A 12,615-nucleotide genomic window follows, 5' to 3' on the forward strand; every position below is an offset into this window, starting at 1 on the left:
TGTGTAGTCAAATTAATGCTCATTTAGGCTTCAGGAGGTCAACCTGAAATAAATACATGTTGAAATGTGTGCATAAGTCCTTTGGTTTAAGTGTGACACTCATTTTGAGTTTTTATTGCTTTAAATGCACTTTCAGGCTGAGTTGAGCACGTTTTTTGACTTTGAATGTATCTTCATAGGAATGAGATGTGTAGTCAAATTAATGCTCATTTAGGCTTCAGGAGGTCAACCTGAACTAAATACATGTTGAAATGTGTGCATAAGTCCTTTGGTTTAGGTGTGACACTCAATTTGAGTTTTTATTGCTTTAAATGCATTTTCAGGCCGAGCTGAACACTTTTTTTTTACTTGGAATGTGTCTTCATAGGAATGAGATGTGTAGTCAAATTAATGCTCATTTAGGCTTCAGGAGGTCAACCTGAACTAAATACATGTTGAAATGTGTGCATAAGTCCTTTGGTTTAGGTGTGACACTCAATTTGAGTTTTTATTGCTTTAAATGCACTTTCAGGCCGTATCGAGCACGTTTTTTGACTTTGAATGTATCTTCATAGGAATGAGATGTGTAGTCAAATTAATGCTCATTTAGGCTTCAGGAGGTCAACCTGAACTAAATACATGTTGAAATGTGTGCATAAGTCCTTTGGTTTAAGCGTGACACTCAATTTGAGTTTTTATTTCTTTAAATGCACTTTCAGGCCGAGTGGAGCACGTTTTTTTACTTTGAATGTATCTTCATAGGAATGAGATGTGTAGTCAAATTAATGCTCATTTAGGCTTCAGGAGGTCAACCTGAAATAAATACATGTTGAAATGTGTGCATGAGTCCTTTGGTTTAGGCGTGACACTCAATTTGAGTTTTTATTGCTTTAAAATGCATTTTCAGGCCGTATCGAGCACGTTTTTTGACTTTGAATGTATCTTCATAGGAATGAGGTGTGTCATCAAAAAAATGGTGATTTAGGCTTCAGGGGGTCATACTGAACAAATTACATGATGAAGTGTGTGCATAAGTCCTTTGGTTTAAGTGTGACACTCAATTTGAGTTTTTATTGCTTTAAATGCAGTTTCAGGCAGAGTTGCGCACGTTTTCAGAGTTTGAATGTATCCTCATAGGAATGAGTTGTGTAGTCAAATTAATGGTCATTTAGGCTTCAGGAGGTCAACCTGAACAAAATACATGTTGAAATATGCGCATTAGTCCTTTGATTTAGGTTTGACACACAATTTGAGTTTTTATTGCTTTAAATGCATTTTCAGGCCGAGTCGAGCACGTTTTTTGACTTTGAATGTATCTTCATAGGAATGAGTTGTGTAGTCAAATTAATGGTGATTTAGGCTTCAGGGTTGCATCCTGAACAAAATACATGTTGAAGTGTGTACATAAGTCCTTTGGTTTAGGTGTGACACTCAATTTGAGTTTTTATTGCTTTAAATGCATTTTCAGGCCGTACCGAGCACGTTTTTTGACTTTGAATGTATCTTCATAGGAAGGAGATGTGTAGTCAAATTAATGCTCATTTAGGCTTCAGGAGGTCAACCTGAACTAAATACATGTTGAAATGTGTGCATAAGTCCTTTGGTTTAGGTGTGACACTCAATTTGAGTTTTTATTGCTTTAAATGCATTTTCAGGCCGAGCTGAACACTTTTTTTTTACTTGGAATGTGTCTTCATAGGAATGAGATGTGTAGTCAAATTAATGCTCATTTAGGCTTCAGGAGGTCAACCTGAACTAAATACATGTTGAAATGTGTGCATAAGTCCTTTGGTTTAGGTGTGACACTCAATTTGAGTTTTTATTGCTTTAAATGCACTTTCAGGCCGAGTGGAGCACGTTTTTTGACTTTGAATGTATCTTCATAGGAATGAGTTGTGTAGTCAAATTAATGGTCATTTAGGCTTCAGGGGGTCATCCTGAAGAAAATACATGTTGAAGTGTGTGCATAAGTCCTTTGGTTTAGGTGTGACACTCAATTTGAGTTTTTATTGCTTTAAATGCATTATCAGACCGAGCTGAACACGTTTTTTTGACTTGGAATGTGTCTTCATAGGAATGAGATGTGTTGTCAAATTAATGCTCATTTAGGCTTCAGGAGGTCAACCTGAACTAAATACATGTTGAAATGTGTGCATAAGTCCTTTGGTTTAGGTGTGACACTCAATTTGAGTTTTTATTGCTTTAAATGCACTTTCAGGCCGAGTGGAGCACGTTTTTTGACTTTGAATGTATCTTCATAGGAATGAGATGTGTAGTCAAATTAATGCTCATTTAGGCTTCAGGAGGTCAACCTGAACAAAATACATGTAGAAATGTGTGCATGAGTCCTTTGGTTTAGGCGTGACACTCAATTTGAGTTTTTATTGCTTTAAAATGCATTTTCAGGCCGTATCGAGCACGTTTTTTGACTTTGAATGTATCTTCATAGGAATGAGGTGTGTCATCAAAAAAATGGTGATTTAGGCTTCAAGGGGTCATCCTGAACAAATTACATGATGAAGTGTGTGCATAAGTCCTTTGGTTTAAGTGTGACACTCAATTTGAGTTTTTATTGCTTTAAATGCATTTTCAGGCAGAGTTGCGCACGTTTTCAGAGTTTGAATGTATCCTCATAGGAATGAGTTGTGTAGTCAAATTAATGGTCATTTAGGCTTCAGGAGGTCAACCTGAACAAAATACATGTTGAAATATGCGCATTAGTCCTTTGATTTAGGTGTGACACTCAATTTGAGTTTTTATTGCTTTAAATGCATTTTCAGGCCGAGCTGAACACGTTTTTTGACTTGGAATGTGTCTTCATAGGAATGAGTTGTGTAGTCAAAATAATGGTCATTTAGGCTTCAGGAGGTCAACCTGAACTAAATACATGTTGAAATATGTGCATAAGTCCTTTGATTTAGGCGTGACACTCAATTTGAGTTTTTATTGCTTTAAAATGCATTTTCAGGCCGTATCGAGCACGTTTTTTGTCTTTGAATGTATCTTCATAGGAATGAGTTGTGTGATCAAATTAATGGTGATTTAGGCTTCAGGGGGTCATCCTGAACAAAATACATGTTGAAGTGTGTGCATAAGTCCTTTGGTTTAATCGTGACACTCATTTTGAGTTTTTATTGCTTTAAATGCATTTTCAGGCCAAGCTGAACACGTTTTTTGACTTGGAATGTGTCTTCATAGGAATGAGTTGTGTAGTCAAATTAATGGTCATTTAGGCTTCAGGAGGTCAACCTGAACTAAATACATGTTGAAATATGTGCATAAGTCCTTAATGCTCATTGTATCAATGTATCTTCATAGGAATGAGGTGTGTCATCAAAAAAATGGTGATTTATGCTTCAGGAGGTCAACCTGAACTAAATACATGTTGAAATGTGTGCATAAGTCCTTTGGTTTAAGCGTGACACTCAATTTGAGTTTTTATTGCTTTGAATGCACTTTCAGGCCGAGTGGAGCACGTTTTTTGACTTTGAATGTATCTTCATAGGAATGAGATGTGTAGTCAAATTAATGCTCATTTAGGCTTCAGGAGGTCAACCTGAACAAAATACATGTTGAAATGTGTGCATAAATCCTTTGGTTTAGGCGTGACACTCAATTTCAGTTTTTATTGCTTTAAATGCATTTTCAGGCCGTACCGAGCACGTTTTTTGACTTTGAATGTATCTTCATAGGAATGAGGTGTGTCATCAAATTAATGGTGATTTAGGCTTGAGGGGGTCAACCTGAACTAAATACATGTTGAAATGTGTGCATAAGTCCTTTGGTTTAAGCGTGACACTCATTTTGAGTTTTTATTGCTTTAAATGCACTTTCAGGCTGAGTTGAGCACGTTTTTTGACTTTGAATGTATCTTCATAGGAATGAGATGTGTAGTCAAATTAATGCTCATTTAGGCTTCAGGAGGTCAACCTGAACAAAATACATGTTGAAATGTGTGCATGAGTCCTTTGGTTTAGGCGTGACACTCAATTTGAGTTTTTATTGCTTTAAAATGCATTTTCAGGCCGTATCGAGCACGTTTTTTGACTTTGAATGTATCTTCATAGGAATGAGGTGTGTCATCAAAAAAATGGTGATTTAGGCTTCAGGGGGTCATCCTGAACAAATTACATGATGAAGTGTGTGCATAAGTCCTTTGGTTTAAGTGTGACACTCAATTTGAGTTTTTATTGCTTTAAATGCAGTTTCAGGCCGAGTTGCGCACGTTTTCAGAGTTTGAATGTATCCTCATAGGAATGAGTTGTGTAGTCAAATTAATGCTCATTTAGGCTTCAGGAGGTCAACCTGAACAAAATACATGTTGAAATATGCGCATTAGTCCTTTGATTTAGGTGTGACACTCAATTTGAGTTTTTATTGCTTTAAATGCATTTTCAGGCCGAGTCGAGCACGTTTTTTGACTTTGAATGTGTCTTCATAGGAATGAGTTGTGTAGTCAAATTAATGGTCATTTAGGCTTCAGGACGTCAACCTGAACTAAATACATGTTGAAATATGTGCATATGTTCGTTATTAAAGACTTTTTGTGTTCATACAAAATCTTTTCGTGTCTGCTTTACCTGGGGATCCACCTCGTTATTTTGTTGTGCACGAGGCGATCTTTCATCGCCTCGGGCACAACGTGACAACCTGAATCCCTTGTGTGCCAAGCTTCCCCCTGATCTGCCCAGGGTGGTTCATAAACAATTGGTAAAAGTAGAAAAATGTATGCAAATTAAACAGGATAATGAGAGCATGAGTGTTTGGGATGCGACCACTATTGTAACTAAGGAGACTGAATTGACGAGGCAAATGTTGCTGGATTTGCCTAAAACTTACTATGACATACAATTGTGGGCAATAGACTGGCTTAAGAGTAAGTATTTACCCAAAGAGATTATGGACCTTTTAGAGGGAATAGCCTCTTGCAAATTGACTAGGTTGAATGATAGAAAATCAGACGCGTTGAGTTCCCTTTATCCAACAACATTGGGTCCTTCACAACAACTGGCGTTTGAATTGCTATCTGAGGTAAACCCAATGACTTATTTGGTTAATTGTATGGATGCTTGGGTGACTGTCACAGGACAGAACCCCAATAGTCATCCATTGAATCAAGCTTTGTTCAGGCAAGCAGTGCTGGGGGGTTGTCTGTATGGTGTGCAGAAAATGATGACTAACTCTCCCACTATCCCCACTTCAGATGACGTGAACTGGCGAACTCATTTCCTATATTATGTGCAGCAATCTCGAATGAGAGCCGAGGAAGAGACTGAGAAAACATCCAAGCTACAAAATGACTTTTTGAATCCACAAGTACAAGAGGCTAAGAGAGCCTCCAGTAATGCATGCAAAAGAGAGAAACTTGGGAGATCTAATCAAATGTCAATCAGTGTCTCTCAACAGGCTCCACCACGGCTGATCACACCCACATCGCAGCTCCAAGCCACACCTCAACATTACGGCCTCCCCACAAGGCAGGGCCGAGACGCATGGCTGGGGGGAGGTTCGAGACGGGAAGGTGGGCGTGGACGAGGAAGTCACGGGAGCCAAGCTGGCTGTTTCATTTGTGGTGATGTGAATCATTGGACAAGGAAATGCCCGCACCGCCGGCACCCACCTGTTCATCAATCAGGCTATGATCAACAAGCTCTGACTCCTCCTCCGCAAAACCAACAACAATGACAGGATACGGCACCCCCAAATGGACAATACCCATCTGCTCCATGGGTACCCGAATCCCCAACAATAGGGATCACTGCTGGCCTCACTGAAAGACTGTCATGAACTTGAACATGCTGGACCACACTTGCTCCCAATGCCTGCTGATACAAGGCTGACTGTTGCTAAAGTCAGCCGATGACCCACCATTGAACTCTGTCTTCCAACAGTATCGGCTTTGGTCTCCTTAGACTTCCTCCATATGACCTTACCATCCGCTGATCGGTCCTTCCCACTGCACAATGCTTTTGACAAACTAGAGATTGAAATTTATCGCATGGCCTGGTTGGGTGAAACACAAGGCAATTTATTTAATGTTCCCTCCTCCTCAATTATTGTAGGGCCTGAAGGGTGTGGCAGCCAGAGTGGACCTGTCAGAGGATCTCATCTCATTGACTGGTATCTAGGCCTGACATGGCCGCGCCGCTCATACTTTTTTGCCGTCTACTCAAATATCCCAAAATTCTCATTCGTACACCTTTTTTGTAATCGATTTAGCTACGTTTTTTTCCATATATCACTTTCAGAATCGAATAGGGAATTTTCTCATTCTCTCACCTTGGAGTTAAATTTTACTACACTCGGTTGCCCCACGTATTCGATTTTGTCTTCTGGAATTTTTATCCAAGTGCTTAAACAGCTACCCTACTCTTTCCGACCTACGGATGACGTTGTACTTATTCGGTATGGTAATGTTCTTATCGATGGATCATCTAAGATTTGCTCTTTGGAAGCCGCAAGGTGGCTCCTTTGACATTTGGCTTTTTGCTGTTTCAAACTATCGCATGTGAAAATTACAATGCGCACTGCCTTTATATTTTCGGGGAGACTGAACACATCAGAAGGTACAGCGATGCCGGTTTCTTTTGTGCAGCCTGGTCTACAATACAATACAATACAATACATGCTGATTCATATAGCAATTTACTTAGAGGTTTCTGAAAAAGAAGGTTCTGTTTCTGTAGTTCTTTTTCAGAAAAGAGAGGGGAATGTGACTGGCAGGAACGTGAACAACAGGGAAGTAAAAGACTAATTTTGATGAATTTTGACATACGTCAGCATGCAATTGGACCCAATTGCATGCGGCAGCATGAGGCAAATATTTACAATAAAAAATTTAAAAAACTGCACAGGGCGGCCCGGTAGTCCAGTGGTTAGCACGTCGGCTTCACAGTGCAGAGGTACCGGGTTCGATTCCGGCTCCGGCCTCCCTGCGTGGAGTTTGCATGTTCTCCCAGGGCCTGCGTGGGTTTTCTCCGGGTGCTGCGGTTTCCTCCCACAATCCAAAAACATGCGTGGCAGGCTGATTGAACACTCTAAATTGTCCCTAGGTGTGAGTGTGAGCGTGGATGGTTGTACGTCTCTGTGTGCCCTGTGATTGGCTGGCAACCAATTCAGGGTGTCCCCCGCCTACTGCCCGAAGACAGCTGGGATAGGCTCCAGCACCCCCCGTGACCCTAGTGAGGATCAAGCGGCTCGGAAGATGAATGAATGAATGAATGCCACAGGAACATCGATGCAACATTGCGTGAAGAAAAAACAAAGAAACAAAAACTTAGAGAGGCTCTGCTAAAACCAAAAGAAGTAGTTATTAAATGCAGGACACATATTAGAAGGACTTTTCCCACGTAAAAGTAGGGAATGACAAAGCAGACTAGATGACTAAAGAGACAGTAGAAGACGACTTGATCTTTAGTGATGGAAGTGGAATCAAAAATGGGAAATTGTATATTTTCCAAACTAACAACCTTATTTCAGACCAAGAGAGGGTATCCCGGAGGAGAAGAACTAACTGGGTGGCCAGGGATGAGACTGGTTTGTATCGGCATGAAATTGATGGACGTCCAGTCCTGTCGGCAACTAAATTGAAGACTCCAATTCGGGAGGCATGGGTTTTTTATCTGCAATTCAAGGTAAGCTCGAACCAACGAATCAGAGGCTTGTATCAAACACTCCGATGGTGATGACCTCAGAGAAATCGGATTGGGATGAGACGCTACCACTTGCGCTTTCACCATGAGGTCCACCGTTAAGTCCACCACGGGTCTCACACCTTTTAAGATGGGACGTGACCAGGAGTTCCCCGCTCCATGGCAATCCATGGACCGGGGGCTCTTCAACAAACGATTCCCCATGAAGCAGACTAGGAGTCATTGAGTGTTCTCGTCTCCTATTTTCAGGAGCGGACGAGACTCCAGGGTGAACACCCCATGAAACCACAGACGTATCCCGAGCATGTGTATCTGGGGGTCCTACAGCGGAAGTGGCACCAGCCGAGATGAATGGGACCACGCAGAGTGACACAAAGGACCCATCATGCTGTCTACCGGGAAGGAATGCGTCAGCCCCAAGAAGCGTCTCCAACTTCAAAAGTGACCTTCGGAAGGACGACTGGACGTGAAACCAAGACAAAGTTCTCAGGGGGCCCAGAACTAATAACATATCTTCCTGATTATACTGGTTATTTTGGTCTCTATTTCTCTACTAATGTGGGCGCTGGTGGCAGGCTTCACTGAGACTGTTATTTCCGGCTGTAGTTTATTTGATGATGCTTTGCACAAGATTGGGTTGGTTGTCCCGCTTTGACGACGGAGTTTGACACCGAAGTTTTGTGATCACAATATTAATTGTGATCAAGAGAGGGATTTGTTAAGGAATTATTCCGCCAGAAGTAGTAGTAGAACATTGTTGATGAATTTCATCTTGCTATGAGAACTATTGACACTAGTCTCTGTCCTGAACATCTGCTTGTACTTAAAACAAAGAGTGGAGGGTGAAGTTGGGGCCCTAATTGCCCTTGAGTGATTAACAGCCCCCTGGCCGTCTTCTGCGTCCCCCACATCGTAAAAGTCCCTGAAAGCTGTCAAGTGCCTTCGAAGAGGAAACCTAATATCAAGTTTTGTGGACCAGCAGATATTCTCTGTACTTTGTCAAAATGCCAAGATCGAACTTTGCTTGACTTTCTTTGTTTCAGATTTTTACATAAGGGGAAGGACTGCCCGCCGCTAATTAACATAATTAATATACCATGCCTATATGTACGTGTGACTGAGGTTGCTCGGGGCTTTCCGATGAAATCTGAGACTCACAGGAGCCCGAATCGATTCGTGTTGCGTTGCGATAAACTGAAGAAAAGACAACGTGGTGTTGGGTCTTCTTCCACATTATAGAGAGATAAAAGAATCTGTAACCAAGGAAGGGCCAAGAGCAAATTGACAGCTCCCATTCCTCAACACAAATCAACGTGAAGGAAACGATTTCAAACCACAGGATAAGTGAAAGTTGAATGACGAATGAAAGCCAAAATTTTTGGAAAGAGAAGTGCTTCATGTCCAAGTGCTATCATTATCGATCCACGTGCAGACGGCTCCCTCTGTTGGACATTAATTTTATTCCAAAGAGACGTTGATCTGTCAAATCAACGTGAAGGAAACGATTTCAAACCACAGGATAAGTGAAAGTTGAATGACGAATGAAAGCCAAAATTTTTGGAAAGAGCAGTGAATCGTGTTGAGAATTGGAGGTGGGTGCAAAAGCTTACAGCACCTGGTATTCCCAGGCGGTCTCCTATACAAGTACTACCCAGGCCCAACCCTGCTCAGCTTCCAAGATCGGACGAGATCGGGCGTTCTCAGGGTAGTATGGCCGTAAGCGAGGGAACACGTGAAAATTGTCCCCTTTATAGCAGACAGGGCACTTGCGGGTCGGGGATGGAGTAGTGGGGTGATTTTTTTTTCATTTAATGACCTCCTCCCGAGAGCACGAAGGAGGGGCCCGCTCCCGTGGTGGTTTGAGCGCGCAGCCTGTCAGGCTCGCATACGGTCCTCTGCGAGCACGCAGATGCAGTATTTGATGTTTGTTGCAAAAGTAGGCTTTTCCAGTGGAGGTGCAAAGGCATCCAGCAGGCGGAAATCCCAAGCTGCTTCATGTCCAAGTGCTATCATGACCGATCCCCGTGCAGATGGCTCCCTCTGTTGGACATTAATTTTATTCCAAAGAGACGTTGATCTGTCAAATCAACGTGAAGGAAACGATTTCAAACCACAGGATAAGTGAAAGTTGAATGACGAATGAATGCCAAAATTTTTGGAAAGAGCAGTGAATCGTGTTGAGAATTGGAGGTGGGTGCAAAAGCTTACAGCACCTGGTATTCCCAGGCGGTCTCCCATCCAAGTACTAACCAGGCCCGACCCTGCTTAGCTTCCGAGATCGGACGAGATCGGGCGTTCTCAGGGTAGTATGGCCGTAAGCGAGGTGAAACGTGAAAATTGTCCCCTTTATAGCAGACACGGCACTTGCGGGTCGGGGATGGAGTCGTGCGGTGATTTTTTTTTCATTTAATGACCTCCTCCCGAGAGCACGAAGGAGGGCCCCGCTCCCGTGGTGGTTTGAGCGCGCAGCCTGTCAGGCTCGCATACGGTCCTCTGCGAGCGCGCAGATGCGGTATTTGATGTTTGTTGCAAAAGTGGGCTTTTCCAGTGGAGGTGCAAAGGCATCCAGCAGGCGGAAATCCCAAGCTGTTTCATGTCCAAGTGCTATCATTACCGATCCCCGTGCAGACGGCTCCCTCTGTTGGACATTAATTTTATTCCAAAGAGACGTTGATCTGTCAAATCAACGTGAAGGAAACGATTTCAAACCACAGGATAAGTGAAAGTTGAATGACGAATGAATGCCAAAATTTTTGGAAAGAGCAGTGAATCGTGTTGAGAATTGGAGGTGGGTGCAAAAGCTTACAGCACCTGGTATTCCCAGGCGGTCTCCCATCCAAGTACTAACCAGGCCCGAACCTGCTTAGCTTCCGAGATCGGACGAGATCGGGCGTTCTCAGGGTAGTATGGCCGTAAGCGAGGGAAAACGCGAAAATTCTCCTCTTTATAGCAGACAGGGCACTTCTGGGTCGGGGGTGGAGTAGTGGGGTGATTTTTTTTCATTTAATAAACCTCCTCCGGAGTGCACAAAGGAGGGGCCCGCTCCCGTGGTGGTTTGAGCGCGCAGCCTGTCAGGCTCGCATACGGTCCTCTGCGAGCGCGCAGAGGCTGTACTTGATGTCTGTTGCAAAAGTGGGCTTTTCCAGTGGAGGTGCAAAGGCATCCAGCAGGCGGAAATCCCAAGCATTTTCATGTCCAAGTGCTATCATTACCGATTCCCGTGCAGACGGCTCCCTCTGTTGGACATTAATTTTATTCCAAAGAGACGTTGATCTGTCAAATCAACGTGAAGGAAACGATTTCAAACCACAGGATAAGTGAATGTTGAATGACGAATGAATGCCAAAATTTTTGGAAAGAGCAGTGAATCGTGTTGTGAATTGGAGGTGGGTGCAAAAGCTTACAGCACCTGGTATTCCCAGGCGGTGTCCCATCCAAGTGCTAACCAGGCCCTACCCTGCTTAGCTTCCGAGGTCAGACGAGATCGGGCGTTCTCAGGGTAGTATGGCCGTAAGCGAGGGAAAACGCGAAAATTCTCCTCTTTATAGCAGACAGGGCACTTCTGGGTCGGGGGTGGAGTAGTGGGGTGATTTTTTTTCATTTAATAAACCTCCTCCGGAGTGCACAAAGGAGGGCCCCGCTCCCGTGGTGGTTTGAGCGCGCAGCCTGTCAGGCTCGCATACGGTCCTCTGCGAGCGCGCAGATGCGGTATTTGATGTTTGTTGCAAAAGTGGGCTTTTCCAGTGGAGGTGCAAAGGCATCCAGCAGGCGGAAATCCCAAGCTGTTTCATGTCCAAGTGCTATCATTACCGATCCCCGTGCAGACGGCTCCCTCTGTTGGACATTAATTTTATTCCAAAGAGACGTTGATCTGTCAAATCAACGTGAAGGAAACGATTTCAAACCACAGGATAAGTGAAAGTTGAATGACGAATGAATGCCAAAATTTTTGGAAAGAGCAGTGAATCGTGTTGAGAATTGGAGGTGGGTGCAAAAGCTTACAGCACCTGGTATTCCCAGGCGGTCTCCCATCCAAGTACTAACCAGGCCCGAACCTGCTTAGCTTCCGAGATCGGACGAGATCGGGCGTTCTCAGGGTAGTATGGCCGTAAGCGAGGGAAAACGCGAAAATTCTCCTCTTTATAGCAGACAGGGCACTTCTGGGTCGGGGGTGGAGTAGTGGGGTGATTTTTTTTCATTTAATAAACCTCCTCCGGAGTGCACAAAGGAGGGGCCCGCTCCCGTGGTGGTTTGAGCGCGCAGCCTGTCAGGCTCGCATACGGTCCTCTGCGAGCGCGCAGAGGCTGTACTTGATGTCTGTTGCAAAAGTGGGCTTTTCCAGTGGAGGTGCAAAGGCATCCAGCAGGCGGAAATCCCAAGCATTTTCATGTCCAAGTGCTATCATTACCGATTCCCGTGCAGACGGCTCCCTCTGTTGGACATTAATTTTATTCCAAAGAGACGTTGATCTGTCAAATCAACGTGAAGGAAACGATTTCAAACCACAGGATAAGTGAAAGTTGAATGACGAATGAATGCCAAAATTTTTGGAAAGAGCAGTGAATCGTGTTGTGAATTGGAGGTGGGTGCAAAAGCTTACAGCACCTGGTATTCCCAGGCGGTGTCCCATCCAAGTGCTAACCAGGCCCTACCCTGCTTAGCTTCCGAGGTCAGACGAGATCGGGCGTTCTCAGGGTAGTATGGCCGTAAGCGAGGGAAAACGCGAAAATTCTCCTCTTTATAGCAGACAGGGCACTTCTGGGTCGGGGGTGGAGTAGTGGGGTGATTTTTTTTCATTTAATAAACCTCCTCCGGAGTGCACAAAGGAGGGGCCCGCTCCCGTGGTGGTTTGAGCGCGCAGCCTGTCAGGCTCGCATACGGTCCTCTGTGAGCGCGCAGAGGCTGTACTTGATGTCTGTTGCAAAAGTGGGCTTTTCCAGTGGAGGTGCAAAGGCATCCAGCAGGCGGAAATCCCAAGCATTTT

General features: G+C 43.8%; 6 non-coding genes across 6 annotated transcripts; all 6 read right to left on the minus strand.

Annotated features, from left to right (window-relative positions):
- Nucleotides 1–9,234: 9,234 nt before the first annotated feature.
- On the minus strand, nucleotides 9,235–9,353 carry LOC127612357 (5S ribosomal RNA). The gene has a single exon (XR_007965790.1). It is a non-coding gene; the product is annotated as a 5S ribosomal RNA (ribosomal RNA).
- A 479-nt stretch (nucleotides 9,354–9,832) lies between these two features.
- Nucleotides 9,833–9,951, minus strand: LOC127612230 (5S ribosomal RNA). Its single transcript, XR_007965664.1, has one exon. It is a non-coding gene; the product is annotated as a 5S ribosomal RNA (ribosomal RNA).
- A 479-nt stretch (nucleotides 9,952–10,430) lies between these two features.
- On the minus strand, nucleotides 10,431–10,549 carry LOC127612276 (5S ribosomal RNA). Its single transcript, XR_007965710.1, has one exon. It is a non-coding gene; the product is annotated as a 5S ribosomal RNA (ribosomal RNA).
- A 479-nt stretch (nucleotides 10,550–11,028) lies between these two features.
- Nucleotides 11,029–11,147, minus strand: LOC127612349 (5S ribosomal RNA). Its single transcript, XR_007965782.1, has one exon. It is a non-coding gene; the product is annotated as a 5S ribosomal RNA (ribosomal RNA).
- Nucleotides 11,148–11,626: 479 nt separating this feature from the next.
- On the minus strand, nucleotides 11,627–11,745 carry LOC127612277 (5S ribosomal RNA). The gene has a single exon (XR_007965711.1). It is a non-coding gene; the product is annotated as a 5S ribosomal RNA (ribosomal RNA).
- A 479-nt stretch (nucleotides 11,746–12,224) lies between these two features.
- LOC127612350 (5S ribosomal RNA) lies at nucleotides 12,225–12,343 on the minus strand. The gene has a single exon (XR_007965784.1). It is a non-coding gene; the product is annotated as a 5S ribosomal RNA (ribosomal RNA).
- Nucleotides 12,344–12,615: the final 272 nt, after the last annotated feature.

This window comes from Hippocampus zosterae, chromosome 12 (genome assembly GCF_025434085.1).
Source record: "Hippocampus zosterae strain Florida chromosome 12, ASM2543408v3, whole genome shotgun sequence".
NCBI lineage: Eukaryota > Metazoa > Chordata > Actinopteri > Syngnathiformes > Syngnathidae > Hippocampus > Hippocampus zosterae.